We start from the raw sequence: 15,872 nt of genomic DNA, 5'->3' as shown, positions 1-15,872 counted from the left end.
GGTGCTCCAAGCAGCTGTAGTTATTTCCATTTGAAGTTAGCTTCATTTAGCATTGTAGTTCAGTTTGGAAACCATCTGCAAGTAATCACAACCTCTTGTGTAGCTGTATCACCTTGTACCATGCAGGCTGGAGATAGAAATAATTACATGTACCAGAAGCCAATTTTGTTACGTAAAATGAAAAAAAAAGAAAGAAACCATCAGCAAAACAACCATTGTGCATTATTTTCCCTTGTAGCTATTAAAACTGAGTTGAACAGACTCCATGACTCCTGAATGAACATACGCTCTTTTCAAAACAGCAGCTTCCTGAATTTTGCCAAGTTCCGTTTTGTCTCCTGGGACCTGGCCTCAGCAGTTGAGTGCAGTGCTGCCACTGCGGTATTCAGCTATCTTGAAGTGACCTTCAGACAGAAAAGCAAGCAGTGGGTGTATGCGGAGGAGGGGGCAGGAGGCATAGGGATGGCTTGTAAGGAGAAGGATGAAGAAATAAGGGAAGGATTATAGTGCAGATGGATGAGATGTCCAGGGACAGTTTCAGTTGTGAAGCTGCAATAAGACATCTTTGTCAGAGCTAGGGTGGGCTTGCGTGCACTTGTATTGGTAGCGTCTGGGCATTGAGTCAGGCTGTTCCTCACGTTGCAAGGAATGGTACAAGCCTTAGTTGATTTTGTTGAAAGCAGGAGATGTCTGTGTCTGATGAGGAGCCCTTGTATAAAACAAGTGTGCTGAACTTTCTGGAAAGACATTTTGCAGAGGAAAGAGATTATTGTGATTGCCCCTTATAAAGCACTGCACAGCTAATGGGAAAGGTTTAGCAATCCAGATTCTGTTTCAGTTAGTTCCCCATGCACCTCACACTGCATGCTTCATTTCCCTATTTGTAGGACTAAAAATTCACTTGGCTGCAGGTGAGGGTCGTGAGAGCCATAACAGGTTTTGATTGCCCTCACTGTCCTGGGAACCTACCCAAATCCTTTTACTAGGGGCTCTACTTCAGCTCAGCCCAGGGAGTTTAGCTCTTTTTAAGATGGGCTACAAGAATGGCTGCCCTTAGTCCTGCTCCTGAGTTGTTGTGTGCGTTTCCTAGGCTGCCCTCTGGTGTGATGTCTGTGTTGCCTGACACTTGTTGGATGACTGCTGGGAGTTGTTGCTGTTACTACCCTGCTCCACTCACAGTGAGTTCTCCTGTTTTGCTTATTGTGATAAACCTCGTCTTCACAAACGTTTCCTGACATGAGCGTGAACTTTCCTGTTATAGGGAAGTACTTCCCAGAAATGCCTAAAGAGGCTGTGTGCCTGGGACTATGTTCTTTTGTGCAGTACATGAGTTAATAATACAGTTAGCTTGTTCTGGAGCATATAATAATATAGTTAGCTTGTTCTGGAGGGTATAGATGCTTGATGGAAACACTGATGCGACACTGATATTAGTGATGAATTAATGATGTTCTGGGTTTTAGAGTAAAATTACAAAAATCTATTCACATGTGACTTCCAGAAATAATTAGTTTACAGGCTTTGGTGACTGGAAGTTTTGCTTGTGTTTCTCTTCTCATTTCAGCCTGTGTTGGTATAAACTTTATCAAGCTGCAAGTAACTTGGAATGGCTTATTGGCATCCTCTCTCTGTAGAGTGAGTATATGTCCAATCCAGTAAACAAGCTCGCATTATAGCAATCACAAATTTATACCCATACTGGCCATATACTCTGTGGCTCCAGGTGATCAATAAGATCATTGCAGAAGGAAGGGTGGAGGTGACCCCTGAAAGGTGGCCCATAAAGGCTAGGTCTTTGATCAGTGGGACACCAGTATGGGGTCTGCGCAATCACTGCTGGTGCTGGTCACGTTGAATGTGCAAGCAATGCACTTCTCGGAAGGAACAATTTTGATCTTCTTTCCACTTAATCACTGCTGAAGTGCAAATGGGAAAATATCATAATACCCTGGGGTTTGGTTGTGAACAGGTTAAGGGGGCTGGGAGTTCTGCTTCCCAAGTTTAGGAGACAATAGAGATGTTTAACCAATATGTACTGAAATGGCAAAACTGCAGTTTCTAGGCTGTAAGGAGACTCGTTATCTGTCTCCTTTGTGCTTAATAACCTGAAAAATGATGAAGGAGGCAAGCCAGCTGTGGAGGATGGGTGATTAAATACATGGCTGCTAATGGGCATAAGCAGATGTTAGAGAAGCAGGAGCAAGAATGCCAGTCGAGGGATATAGTAACAGGTACTATAGAGACATAAAATGAACTTACTGGGGTTTGGCTTAAAGTGTCTGAAGCATTTACATGTAAAACAGACATTACTTTCCATAAAGCTACAGTGCCAGGCAGAATTGTTATGAAGCAAGCAACAAAGCACAGAAATACAAAGCTCAGTGAGTTAGAAGAGTTGCAGAGCAGCTGTGTGACCTAAATGGAAAGGATGGAACTATCACTTTTGGCAGCTCTGAGATTGCAGATCCAGATTCAGAGTTTTAGCCTAATCATGTATCGGGCACTGTAGAGCCTTCTAGGAGAATAGGATTTTTCACCAGTAGAGTGCTCCAGGTTAATGAGGGAAGCAGGATGTGATTAGAACTTAATGTGCAAGTTTATGAGGCATGTAAATGGTGATCCATCAATAGCTGTGAGGGAAGATTGGTATCTTTTTGTATTTTATATGCAGTTACACACTTTCAATCGGGAACCTCCCCTGACACATTTAATTAGCCTGAGGAGGGAAAATATGCTCCCTGTGTACAGTACTGTTATTCTGGTTGGCGAAGCAGCCTTCAACATAACACACATCAAATGGGACTCCAGGCTGCTGTGCTAAAAATAGCTGCTTACCATTTAGGACTGCAGCAGCTACAACCTAGAAACATAGGCACCAATAGCACTTATGGATGTTAAATTCTTGGTTAAAGGAGATGCATGTGGCGTGCATTTGGAAGACGTATTACTGTGAGCAATTAAAACCTGTAGTGGGCTTTCTAGAGCATAAGAATAAGTTCCCCAGGTTGGAAAAGCCATCTTCCCACCTAGCTGTTACCACATTTCAAAAAGTGGTGAAACAGAGTTTCTGCTTAGATCAGGACTTGAAATATCTCTGCTCTGCACACTCCTGCGTGGTATTTAGACAACCAAGCTATTCCTAAATATACCACTTATAAATTACCACAAGGCTTGTAGCACCATATTGTACTCCGTCACCCAATGTATGTGCGCTGCCTGCCATTGCAGATTTAAGGTAAGGCTTGTTTGTCTCTCACTTTAGATCTAGCACAATTTAAACCTTTTGAATGGCAAGGGCCTGAGAGAAAGGATTTGACATGCAGTGAACAGCAGTGACTCCTTAGAGCCTTTTCCTTTGACTATGATTTAACTTTATGTAGTAAATATTAAGCCCTTTTTTAATAGGATTCCAAGTCCTTGTTCCATTTAATCTGTAGAGCTGAGGAGTGTATTGTGATCCATTGCCATTACTAGTATAAAGAAACTTTCCTATACTCAAGGTAGATGCTATATGGAATAATTCCCTTTTCAGAAGCCCAGTTGAGACACACAAATGTAGGACTAATATTAAATGTTGAAGTGAGGAAATTACCATGTTTGTTTTCATTTTATCTTTTTACTGCCATTGCTACCTAATCTTACAGATAACACTGGAATCTGATTTGAGAGCTAAGAATCAATAGATATGAATGTAGGTATGCCAAGTTTTTGTAAGCAAAATTTGTAGGACTTCTGTTTTATTAAGAGAAAATTATGTGAACGGGGGAGAGTGTGTGAAGCTTTTAGGTACGGACTTCCTTCATAAGCTTTACTGTGTTTCTAGAAATAAGTGCTAATCACTTTACCAGCTGCGTCTATTGGTTTAAAAGAAAACAACCCACAAATGTTATTTCAGCTTCCAGTCCTGGTTTTAGATGTATTCCTATGCTATTATGGCAAAGCTTTCTTTTTAAAGCAATTTTCACCCTCAACAGTTTCATTATAATAAGACATATTCTAATTTTTCATATATTTTTCCTGCCAGATATTTGTATCCTTGTTTCTTCTTCCTGCTTCTCTCTTGTTACTTAACCACTAAGAAAGGTGCAACAAAAGAGGGATGAAGAGAATGGAAAAAGCATGCCCATTAAAACGTAGAACACTGTAAAACTGCCTTAGTTTTCTTAAATAAAATCAGGAAAAGTGACAAGTTATCTTAATATCACAGGAGGGGTTTATGCCAAGAAAACCTGGTATTCTGACCTCCTGGCTTTCCAAGGTGCTCTCCCTGTTTCTACCCCCTTTGTAGAAGTTTGTTTACTGCTTCCTGAAACCTGACTATAGAGCTCAGACTGAGTTGTATGTCCAGCTTTCTGTGCCTCTATGTGTACAAGGCTAGGCACCGATCAACTACAGCATAGCTTTAGCAGGGACGAAGGGAAAGGGCTTAATACCCTGAAAGGAGCACAGGCCCCTGTAAGGCTTCTCCCAGCTCTGTTCTAGCAGTCAGGTCCAATGTCACACAGCTGTGCCTTGTCAGAGCTAGCCTTGAGCAATGGTTATAAAGGCCCTAGGTTGGGGAGAAGAGGCTGCAGGAACTAATGCCAAGAATAGGAAGTCCACCAGAAATTTGTTTGGGTGATCTGATTAACCATGTGGATAGGACAACTGAAGGAAGTATAATTCTTTGTGTCTGCTTGCTGTAGAAGAAGCTGAGGAGATTCCCTATGCCATTTTTTTTAGCAGTGATTCAGCAAATGATCAGCCTAAAGCTGGGAGTGATTATGAAATGGGTTGAGGTACGAATAAAATGAAAATTAACTGATTTCCAGGGCTGGTGCTAATCACCTGAGTGACTGGAGGAGCTCAAGGGTATGCTGAAGAACGACCTGCTGAATTTGGGAGATGGATACTAAGACAGCAGGTGAAATTCAGTGCAGGTATATGCAACTCCTCAGTAAAAGTAATCTGGTCTTGCATATCATATTCTGAGCTATGACTTCATTATTGTCATTGAAGAGTGAGACTGCAGGTTTATGGTAGTTCCATGAGACCAACAGTTTAGCACTCAGTAACCATAAAAATAAATAAAGAGGAAATATTATTACTTTGTGGGAGAATACTAGAAATAATAAAGCCACTGCATGACTCCAAGGTTCACTCCCCCCATGAAGTTCTGGATCTTTCATCTGAAGATGTATTACAGCAGGAGAAAGTCTGAAGAAAGGCAATATATGTAAGTAAAGGTAGGAAAGATGATCTGTTCAAGGAACAGTTTAGTAGGCTGAACTTTACATTATCCTTTTCCAAGGATGGGTGGATGATGTAATAGAGATCTACAAAATCATGGGTGACATGGGAGGTATGAATAGTGATTGACTGTTTATTTCCTCTGGCATGACAACAGAGGGCCATCAAGTGACACTGGAAGGTAGATTCAATGCAACCAGGAGGTGGTTGTTCATGTGGAGTGAATGAGACCTGTTGTGCTGCCTGCCAAATGATGGTTTGGAAAGGAGCCTGGAAAAGTGCTTAGAATAGATTTTCTTTGCGGTTTATTATCTAGACAAACCACAGCAGCCTCGGAGTCCCCTTAGGCTGGGGAGAGTTGGAGTTGAGGGTAGTATTAGGATGAAAGTACCTCCTCAGTGTTACTTACTCTTCCTCATTTACAGGCATTGTCAGAGGCAGAAAACTGAGCTAGGTGGACTAAGGTCTGCTCAGATACTACTGTTCCTTTGTTTTTATGATTTTACACAAGAGTATACATTTAAATTTTTACTTTAAAAGACAAAATTTTTTATTTTTTTTTTTTTAATTCAAAGTGCCTGTCCTACATGATGCAAGGTTGTCATATACTGCTATGGCAATTCAGTATTGAGTCCTTTGATCTGCAAAATGTTCAGAAAAGCTTTGACGCTGCATATGTGCAAGTCTTCACAGAGTACAGCTGTGATCCTAAAGAAAAGCAGTAGATGAAGTCCTCTTTTGTTGTTCAGTGAGGAAGGGAAGCAGCCCAAGAGTTGACCCTCCAGCATCAAGAAACTGATTTTCTCCTGTCCTGCGTATTCCCCAAGCCATTGGGAATGCTCCTGTGAAGATAAGGTGTTGTCTTGCTCTTTGTGTACAACCTTCTTAAAATGCTTGTTTCTTTCCGTCCTTCTGCTTTTGTGTTTTGAAGGAATTTGCCATGAGCAGTTTCCATGGTTACAAGGATACAGCTGCTCTTGGATTGAGAAATCTACAGAAAGCAAAACACAAACCAGTACATCCAGGAGAGAGGAAATGTGCTTTGTATCCATAATAGCCATTCCACCTTAGGTAAAAGTCAATGTGAAATCGAAGAAATAGATGTTATTCTTAACCCCCTTGTCTCACTGGTAAATGCAGAGCTGTTCTTTACCATTAGGTCTTTTTAGATTGCTGAAAGTGCTCCGATTTCTGTGGTCTCTTAAGTATTAAACAGCAGGAAACAGGCTATGTTGCAAATTATGGTACTAAACCAAATTTTGCAATTTTCTTGTGTAAGAAAAATGCTTTCTCCGTCTTATTCAGAATTACACACTTCCATTTTGTTCTTACTTCAGATAAAATGGAGGAAAAGTCTGGAGTTCCGGGAGAGATGCAAAAGATCTCTCCTTGCCTTTACACTCCTTGCGAGCATTGGCAAGTATTTGTGGTTCTGACCATCTCTGTATGGCATTTTATCTGCTGATAAAATGGAGCGGTGGTGGACACATCTACAGGAGTGCAGAACATGTTACTGTGCACAGAAATCTTTTTAGGGAGAAGCTGTATTGTTACACACAGTTTGCTGTAAACCTGGAGCAAGCTTTGGTCCCGTGACTGTCACTGGGGAGCTCATTGCCTCTGCTACAAGATTTGTGGAAGCCTTCTACAAATGCAGGAGGTGAGTTATCAGGCTTGTCTGAAGAGGCTGGCACAGAGCCTCTGCACACATTTATATCCCTAAGGGATAGCTAAGCCACTCTTCAACAAAACTTTTTAATCTGAAGTGGTAATTGCCAGTCAGGTAGCTGGTAAACTGTCTCCTGTACTGACTGAAGAGAAAGCGGAAAGAAAAAGCAACGAAGGTAGAAAAATTCTACATTAGAAATTAAACTTGGTGACTCTTCCTTGTTCTTCACCTCTGCGGTGTTTAACTGTAGTTCTTTTCCACCTTAGCACAGAACTGTTTATTTCAGCAAGCATCAACAAAATTTCCAAGGTGAGTGCAGCTGCATCTCATGGATGCTGGTGAAAGCACTCAGGGGACTAACTGATGCTCCAGGCAAGACTATCAAAGGATTTATTCTAATTTGTTTTGTTTTCATTAGTTTTTATAAATCCTTCATTTAGCTACTGTTAAAAAAGAGCCTTTTGGCAAAATGCACCCAAAAAAGCCACCCCATTTTTTAAATGTGTTGTTCCTACAAAGCCCAAGTTGCAGATGTCTTTTTGTTTGCAAATTCTACAGTACAGCTCTGCAGTACTCAAGAAAAATAAAATTAGCTTTTGGTGGAAGAAATGGCTAACCATTTAGGGGAGCTTACTGAGCAATGGAACATTGCAAATGGCAATAAATATTCAAATCCCAAAGCAAGATATTTCCAGGCTTCTGTATTCCAATAAAATTATTAAAATGAAACCTCACTATTTATAGCAGGTGGCAGCTTAACACCAGAGGATATTCATATTTAATAGAGTGCTCATGTAATGCTGCCCGTGCTGAAGAGTTAGGAACTACTTGCTGTGATGAATGGCTCTCAACTGAGCATGTGCCTGGGGCTTGCTGCTGATGCTCAGCCACCACAACAGCTACCTGCCAGCCATGAGACTCTCCCCTTGATGGGGAGAGTTTTGACAGATGTTTATTGGGTTTTTTTTAATCATCTGATGGAGATGTCTGTGGTTGTCACTCCTTACAAGTGGTGACAACCATAGGGCTCAGCTCTAGTCAAACCAAATTTGGAGAGAATTTCATACGTGCTGCTGTCAACTAGCAGTTGGCTGGCTCTGTGGGGCTTTATCCCTTTTGCATCATGAAAATGGCCTCTTACAGATTTGCCTTCATCTTTGAGAGTCACATAGCAGCCCTGGAAAAAAGTGGAGCTGTGCTAGCTTCACAAAAATAAGGTGCACCTCTAGGAATCAGTGATGGAGTGGGGAGGGGAGACAGCTCAATGACGTAGAAACACTTCTGCAGAGGACAGTTTAGGTACAAGCAGTACTTGTAGTTGGTTCATCTTCACCAGCTTACTCTGTTTTGAGAAGAACCTCTGCCAGTTGTGTGTTAAATGAGATGACTAACGTCTACCACATACTCATTAAACATCACACATACAGGGTAGAGAACCCTCTGCCAAATCTAGTGCTAATTAGGATCTGTAATGAATGTTATTCTCCTCTTAATGTAAGTGGGGTAGAATTTTCAGTAATCTAAGTGACTGATGTGCTCACCTCTGCTTTTCCAAAAGCAGTTTAGAGCCAGAGAAGCATTTAATTGGACTAAAATGACATGCAAACAGCAGTAGTGGTGTTTACTTTTGTAAACTGGGATGAAGGCCTGGCTGCATTGTGGCTGTCAACTGGCTTATGTGTGTTATTCTGCTACAGTGAGTTTGGTTATCACTGGAGTAATGTGATGGGTTTCCTTCAGCTAGCTCCTGTCGCCTGACTCGCTCCTTCCCCCAAAACACAGATGACTGTTCTGGAGTAGTACTGCACCTGAAAACTGAATCACTACTGCAGAATCAACTCTCCTTTTGAGAGTGTCCACCCAAATGAACCTGCAGTACTTGAGCTTCTCTCTCAGAAGCTGCACTTCAAATTCCATGTGGCACAGAACTGTGTTAGAAGGTCTTCTGGTTGTCTAAAGGCAGAACTGCAGAACACAGTAAGGCTAGCTTTATTTTTTTTCATTCCTTCATTTGTTATTCCTTTTGACCCTCAGTCCTGTGTGCCACTACCTCTTGAATATAAGGTCCCTTACAATTCATTTGAAAGATGGTCACTGAAGCACTAGAAGATCAAGATTGCAGTGAATGTCTGCAGGTGTATGGTAAACACATTGCATCAAATTCTTCAAAGCTATTGAGCTGTGATCTGATCTGCACTGGAAATTATATGGAAAGAGTAAATTTCTTGATTTTCAGTTTACAGAAAACACCTTCTATGATGCATCTAATACTGAGTAGAAGGAAATCAATAGAAAACTGGTACTAGAGCATGTACAGCTGTGATTTAGAGCATAACACTGCATTAGAAAACAGGATTTCTGCATTGTACAAACAAGAAGGAGCTGTGTCTTTTTCATCTGGCCTTGTATTGACATTTTCCTCTGGCACAGAAAAAGGTTAATTTTAAGAAGTGCTTTAAATGTCCTTTTTACAGGTTTTTCTCAAACATTCAAGTTTTTATGGTAAATGTGTGCAAGCTGAAAATTGTCCCAATTGAGAATGAAAGACCCATAAAACCAGAACTTCCTGTTTCCTGATTCAAACACTTCTTAAATAGCAGTTCTGAAAGCAAATATGAAAAAAGATCCTATTTGCATGACTGCTCTTCTTTCATCAATTTGACCACATTTCTTTATCTTCTAATGTGTGCAGTTCACAGACTATCAGCAGTGCCCTTTTGGGGGAATGGGAAATAGGCATTTTTAAAATAATTCCAAATATTTTGGTATTGAGAGTTCTGTGTGCATAAGCCTACGAAAAGCACAGTCTTTAGGGGGAAATGATGGAGATAGGACTCCTAGAGACATAAGGTCAAGGAGCAGCTATTAACTAATGAGAAAACCTGCTCTGTAAAACCCATTAAGGACCAGTACTGTCAGTGTTGCAACATACAGCCAAGGATGCAGCTCAATGATGATGGGTGCAAAGGTTTAACTTTTCCAGAAGGAAACTTGTTCTTACTCACCTGCCAGAATCATAGAATTATAGAACGTTTAGGGTTGGAAAGATCATTAAGTTCCAACACCCCTGCCATGGGCAGGCACATCTCACACCAGACCATGTCACCCAAGACTCTGTCTGGCCTTGAACACTGGCAGGTGTGGAGCATTTGTCACTTCTTTGGGGAACCCATTCCAGTGCCTCACCACCCTCACAGTAAAGAATTCCATCTGTATCTCTTTTTCCAGAGCACAGCCTCCATGTCATGGCTCAGGCTGGGGAAAATGCATGTATTCTGGAAGACATGAGGTCCCTGCAGGGTGTGACTTAGAGCTTATTTCACTGCCTCCAGGTGAAGTGGTCTAAGTCACATCTGAGAGCAAAGACTATCGGGAGAAACTAGTTTCTGTGGGAAGAGAGATCCTATTCCTGCTGCCCCCCTGCAAGCAGGCATCCTATTGCCTTACCCAGCTGCAAGCTGCTTCCAGGTTCCCACAGTTGTCGTGGATCAGGCTGCCTCTTCTGCAAATCACTGCTCCAGTCGGCAGCACCTTTTTCCTGTGGGGGAGGGTTTGGTACCTGCTGAGCTCCTGCAGTTCCCATGTAGGGGTTTAACAGCTCTCCTGCCGTGATGGGGAGCACAGCATATGGTCCTTGACTGAAAGTGCTCTGCTGGGGTTGCCTGATGAAATGCACTTCTTGTCATCCTAGGGTATGAACTGAGAGAGGAATATACAATGTTTAGGCCATGGGCTGCTGCTGGGCAATGAAGGTAAATACTCTTGCAATATGTTGAAGGGCAGAAAGACTTTGAGTCTAACCAGGAGCTAAAGCAGAGCTGAGCATGTCTTGTGCTGAGCTGAAAGGTATTTCCTCCCACTGGATTCAGCTTTATCATTTAAGTTAATATATTTGGTAAGGGTCTAACAGTCTTCAGAAGCAGCAAGCAAACCCACAGAGGTAGAGCAGGGGAGAAAAGTATCAAAAATCAGATCAGCAGAGCTTTTCCCATCTGCTTGTTATTGGGTATTGTGGACAAAAGATAACAATTGAATTACTCACGGAGGTATCCCAACCTGTTTTGAGGAGAATAATGAGCTTTGGTGCTGTAATCCAAAAATAGTTTTGTTAATAAGGATAACTTATTCTCAGATTAAGCTTGGCATCCCATCACATCTAGTGTTTCCTTTTAGAAATAAATGCCAGAAGAAAATCTGATGTGTTTTATTTCAAATGCAAAGGATGTCTCTCGATTCAAAGGAAGTGCAGCTACAGTTTTGATTTGATCTACCAGCATTAGCTGAGTACATGTTCTTTAGAGAATAGGTCACAGCAAGAAAGGCAGTTAAATTTAAGGAGAAGAAAGATGAGCAGTAGTGACTAGAGATATTAAGGTTTTCAGTAGATGAATGGCACTACCTGACAAGCAGCCCTCTTTCAATTGGACATAAATATTAATGCCTTCCACATTCATGCTAGACAGAGCCTTTTATTAAAACCTACTAAATAAAACAATTACAACTGGTGCTTCTTAGATTGGAGGCTTTGAGCCTGCTGTGACTGCCCAGTAGGAAAAATGTAAAGCTGCTCTTGTAAATGGTCACTCTTTGGTCACTTGTGAGGGTGAGGAATTCCAGACCTGGTCTGTGATCTGACTTCCAAAATGTCACCCATTGCTTTTCAGGATAGCAACCTCACTAAATAAATACAAAATAAATGCTACCATTGTTTCCTTGCTGCAAATGTCCATTTTTTCAGTGGCTGTATTCCATATTATAGCTTATCCTCTAGTTTTTTGTTCTGTGCACATGCTGTGAGAATAGCCAGAGCTCTTGCTTGAATCCTCCCCTTTCCTATTGCAGTGCTTGCAACAACCCTCATTTCCCCTAAAGCTCCTTATCCTGGCAGAAGTACCTGCTCAAATACACTAATGGGTCATTGCTGCCAAGTAAGATGTAGCAGGCTGCCACATTTGTGTTAGTAAAGTACTGTAAGAGTTGAATCTTCCCGTGTCTCTTCAATTTTTGTGTATAACTTCTGTGGAGCATCTCCCAGAAGATTTCATTCACCTTCTCAAGGTTGTTAGATGTGCTTTGTGCATAGCAAAAACTTGTAGCTGGGGAGAGAAAGCTGGCTACTACTATTTGAAAAGGAAAAATCTCTATTTTTCACCTGGGGTGAGAGTCTGAGACTTTAGAGGAAGGTCTGTGGACCTTGGCATGCAGGAAGCAAGTGGAGCTGATGTTTTAAATTTAGTATGTGTCCTGATAGCCTGTGATTGTGGGGAGCTGGTTCTGATGATCTCAGTGTTTTCTAACAGCTCTGTTCTTTGCTTTTCTTCTTAGCTCTTAATTACTTCAAATACACACTAATGTGGTGCCAAAACTGAATGGGATGAAAAAGACATTGATTTTAAAGGCATTGCTCCTGTGGAGTGGTGGTGGTGTTACCAAGTGCTGCAAGTAGCTCTGTTAATGAAAGTCGGTGGAGATCTCCACTGAGCGCAGAAGGATTGTGTTACAAGCTGCATGTGTGCCTAGGGTCCCTTCAGAACTGTGTACCCTCCTGCTGCCATCAGACCCAACCTACCCCCAGTGCACCCACTTTTCTGGCGCCCTTAAATAAGGAGCAGCTGTTACATAGTGAGAGACTTATATTACAGTAGTACTCTCTACTCTGTATTTGTAGTAGTACTCACATCTGTATTTGTATTCTGTCTACTGTACTTCCAGCTGAAGACTTACAGAGCGCAGGCAGGACATTAACTGCTGGTCTGGCTTCTTGAGCTCTGTTTTCTCATTTTTATTACAGCTGTCATTATTTTCCTTGTCATAAGAAAGGACTTTTGTGATCTTGAATTACTTCCTAGCTAATATATTATTATCTCAGCTCTTCAAGGAATACAGTTTAAAACATACTAGGTGATATATTCAATATTGTGATGACACGTTGTTCTTGTTTGCAATTATACCATAATAATTACAATATGGCAATCTGGAAAGAGTCCACCATGTAATTCTTATCAGTGTAGTGCTGTTTCTAGAGAAAATTTGCGTTTAGTACTGACTTTTTCTAGTGTGATTGAAGGAATAAAACTTCATACAGCCAAGTAGAAATAGGTGAATTAAATATATGTACATAGGCATACATGTATGTATATATGTACCTATATATTTGAATATTCACCAGCATTTCCATATGCTAAGGAAGCCTTACACATTAAAGGAAAAATCTGAGAATTTGGATCTAAATACTGGGCCAGAACTAAAATCAGTTAAATTCACTAATCCTGTCCAAACCATTGTGCTTCTTGGCTGCTTCTGCCTTGCATTTCTCCCTGTGGAAAGGAGCATAAGACTCAACCAATACAGCTAACCTGTTATTTCAAATATCAGGTGTATCAAAGCATGGCCTTGATGGAATTTCTCAAAGGTATTGCTTTCACTGACAGTGTTTGTGCCCTCACATGAAGTGGCAGCAGTATGCATTAAAGCATATGACGGAGGAGCTAGCCTTATTTACCCAGGCAAAGCTCTTGCAATTGAGTTCAGAACCACGAAGGCCTCTCAATAGACTTAAATATGTAATATAGCCTGCCTCTCAGAACGATCTACAGGACCCCATGGCTTGAACCAGCTTTTATTCTCTGTCCTTTCTATGGCCCTTAATTGAAGGGGGTAGGTGATACTTCAGTGCATGAATTTCTATGACTGTCCAAAATCCAAATGCATGGGCTAATTCAATCTTATTCGTTTACAAGAGTTCAGGGCTTCTGTGTGTTGGCTTTCAGAGAAACAATTTCGTTGACTATTGTGTTGCACTGCTGGTTGTTATTGCTGCTGCTGCCTCATCACATAAAGGCAGTTGTGGGAACACAGCAGTAAACGAGGCAATGGAGAATCACACCTATATCACAGGAAGAAAACTAGCTTCTCGTTTGTCTATGCATTGGAGTTTTAGAAATCTCAGGTGAATTACTGCTGTAGTTCTAGCTGATTTTCTCTGCTTGCCTGTCACAAATCCCAGTAGATTGGGATTTAACAGCTGAAGTTAGAGAAAAATTGTAACCTTTTATCGAGCAACAAGTTCGTTTCTATAGTTCTCTGCTGGCTGATAGCTCTTCATTACCTTACACCAGTAATGCTGTTAGTATGAAAGAAATCTGTCTTTGTGATAGTTGTAGGAGGCTGTGAATGTAGTGGGAGTTGTAAGAGAAAAAGCAATCATCTTGTTACTTGAAGCAATCGGTGAATTCATCCTTTTAATTCTAGCTGTTTCAGCCTCATGAATGTGGTATCATTCTGTCAATAACCTACCAGAAAGAGGTATATTTTGTGAGCGTTAGTTGGAGGCTTTTCAGTAAGTCGTGCTTGTACGTTGTTTACTGCTGCACTCCAAAACCTCATTTGCCCATGCAATAGCTGATTTTGGGTGAGAGGTTATAACCATGAAGAAATGCTTTCAGAAACCGTGCTTTACACTGATCAGGAGTAGAGGTTCAGTGCTAAAAGTTGTTTGAATAACAGGGAAGACCAATATCAAACTGAGTGATTAAAAAAGGTTAGCAACCTCAAATAAGCAGGATGGCTATAAGATGATGCAAAGGTGAGCAAAAAGGAGGTATGGCCTGGGAAGCCTGCTTCCACCTCTCCAGGCAGAGAAGTCTGTGACGATGTCAATCTCTGTATACTGGAATCTGTCACTAAGTTGTTTACTTGTCCCCAAAGCTGCATTTAGCCTGAAAATGGGGAAATCAGCCATAGGAAAAATGATCTTGTGTACTGGTTTGCAGCCACTGGACAAGCACTTCATAGGAAAGACATTGGACTGCTACAAGAAAGAATCACACTTTCTTTCCCCCGAAGTGTAAAGAAATTTCTCTAGACTCCAGAAATAAGCCAACCTTCTCTAGTCATTGTACCAAGCCAGAACAGCCCTTCTTTAGGATCAGTTTTCTTTTTTAATCTTGACAGAAATATTCATGCAGGAAAAAACAAGAGTTGGCATTTGCTGCTAATATTGACTAGCTATTTCTTAGTTACTACACTAATTTTCAAAACCAAATAATTCCTGGTGTTTTTATTGTAGCCTGTATGTTCAATAATTTAATGACTTGTTAAGCATCTTTGAGACAGGAGCCATCAGATTGTACTGAAGTTAATACAAGGCAAACTTCCTCATAGCCAGGACATCATAATAACTGCAAAACACTGATGTACGATTTGGAGTAAAAGGTTCCAAAGGCTAACTCTTACATTTTCCTGTATTTTCAGAAGGACTCTTCTGCACTAAACAAAATATTGCAAATAAACACTGAAACTGTAATTTCCTGGTACCCACATTTGAGTATTCTAAATCCTTTCACAGCTGTCTCTCCCACTTTAGCTGCTCAATTGCTGTTCTCTATTGACTGTCAGGTTAACAATACAACGAAGGACAGGTAAGTTGCCATAGGCTTTTGTCCAGACACTGTTTTTGAACAAAGCTCCAGTCAAAATTAAATTGCTCTTATGTCATGTCCACAGTTATAAAGACAGTGTCCAGCAGCCAGACTCCATGAGGTCTCCCACTGTTGCTGCAGCTCCTGATGCAGCCTAGTTGGATCTTTTGGACACAGGCAAAGTTGAAATGCACCTTTCAATCCATGGGTACTTTCTCTGACTAGGAGGAAGCTAGATTCTTACTGGATGTATTAAGCTGCCTAGTTTGGATGTCTAAAGTTAGGCACCTCAAACCCTGTCTTACCAGTGGTGAAGAGTTGGTGTTCAGTGGTGTGATTTTTATGGAGGAAGTTAAATACCTGCAGTATCTTACAGTTTCATCGATCGAAGTGCATTATGTTTAAGTACTTTGTTGCTTTAAAAGAGATTTCATAAATGTATTTAACAATATTATCTATAACTCTCAAAGATCAGTGCATACGGCTAGTGTTAAACACAGAGCTGAACCATACACTCATGTACTTGAACAGTCTTTCACTTTTTCTTGACATTT

General features: G+C 41.0%; 1 long non-coding RNA gene across 1 annotated transcript in view; it reads left to right on the top strand.

Annotated features, from left to right (window-relative positions):
• The first annotated feature begins 1,021 nt into the window (after positions 1 to 1,021).
• LOC134163199 (uncharacterized) overlaps positions 1,022 to 15,872 on the top strand; it is a 71,503-nt gene continuing 56,652 nt past the window's right edge. The window contains exon 1 of the long non-coding RNA XR_009964617.1: positions 1,022 to 1,178. This is a non-coding gene — a long non-coding RNA (uncharacterized LOC134163199). The remainder of the gene's footprint in view (positions 1,179 to 15,872) is intronic.

This window comes from Pezoporus occidentalis, unplaced genomic scaffold (assembly GCF_034315485.1).
Source record: "Pezoporus occidentalis ecotype Australia unplaced genomic scaffold, CSIRO_AGI_Poc_V1 ctg2, whole genome shotgun sequence".
Taxonomy (NCBI): Eukaryota; Metazoa; Chordata; class Aves; order Psittaciformes; family Psittacidae; genus Pezoporus; species Pezoporus occidentalis.
This window is presented reverse-complemented; position numbering and strand designations above follow the sequence as displayed.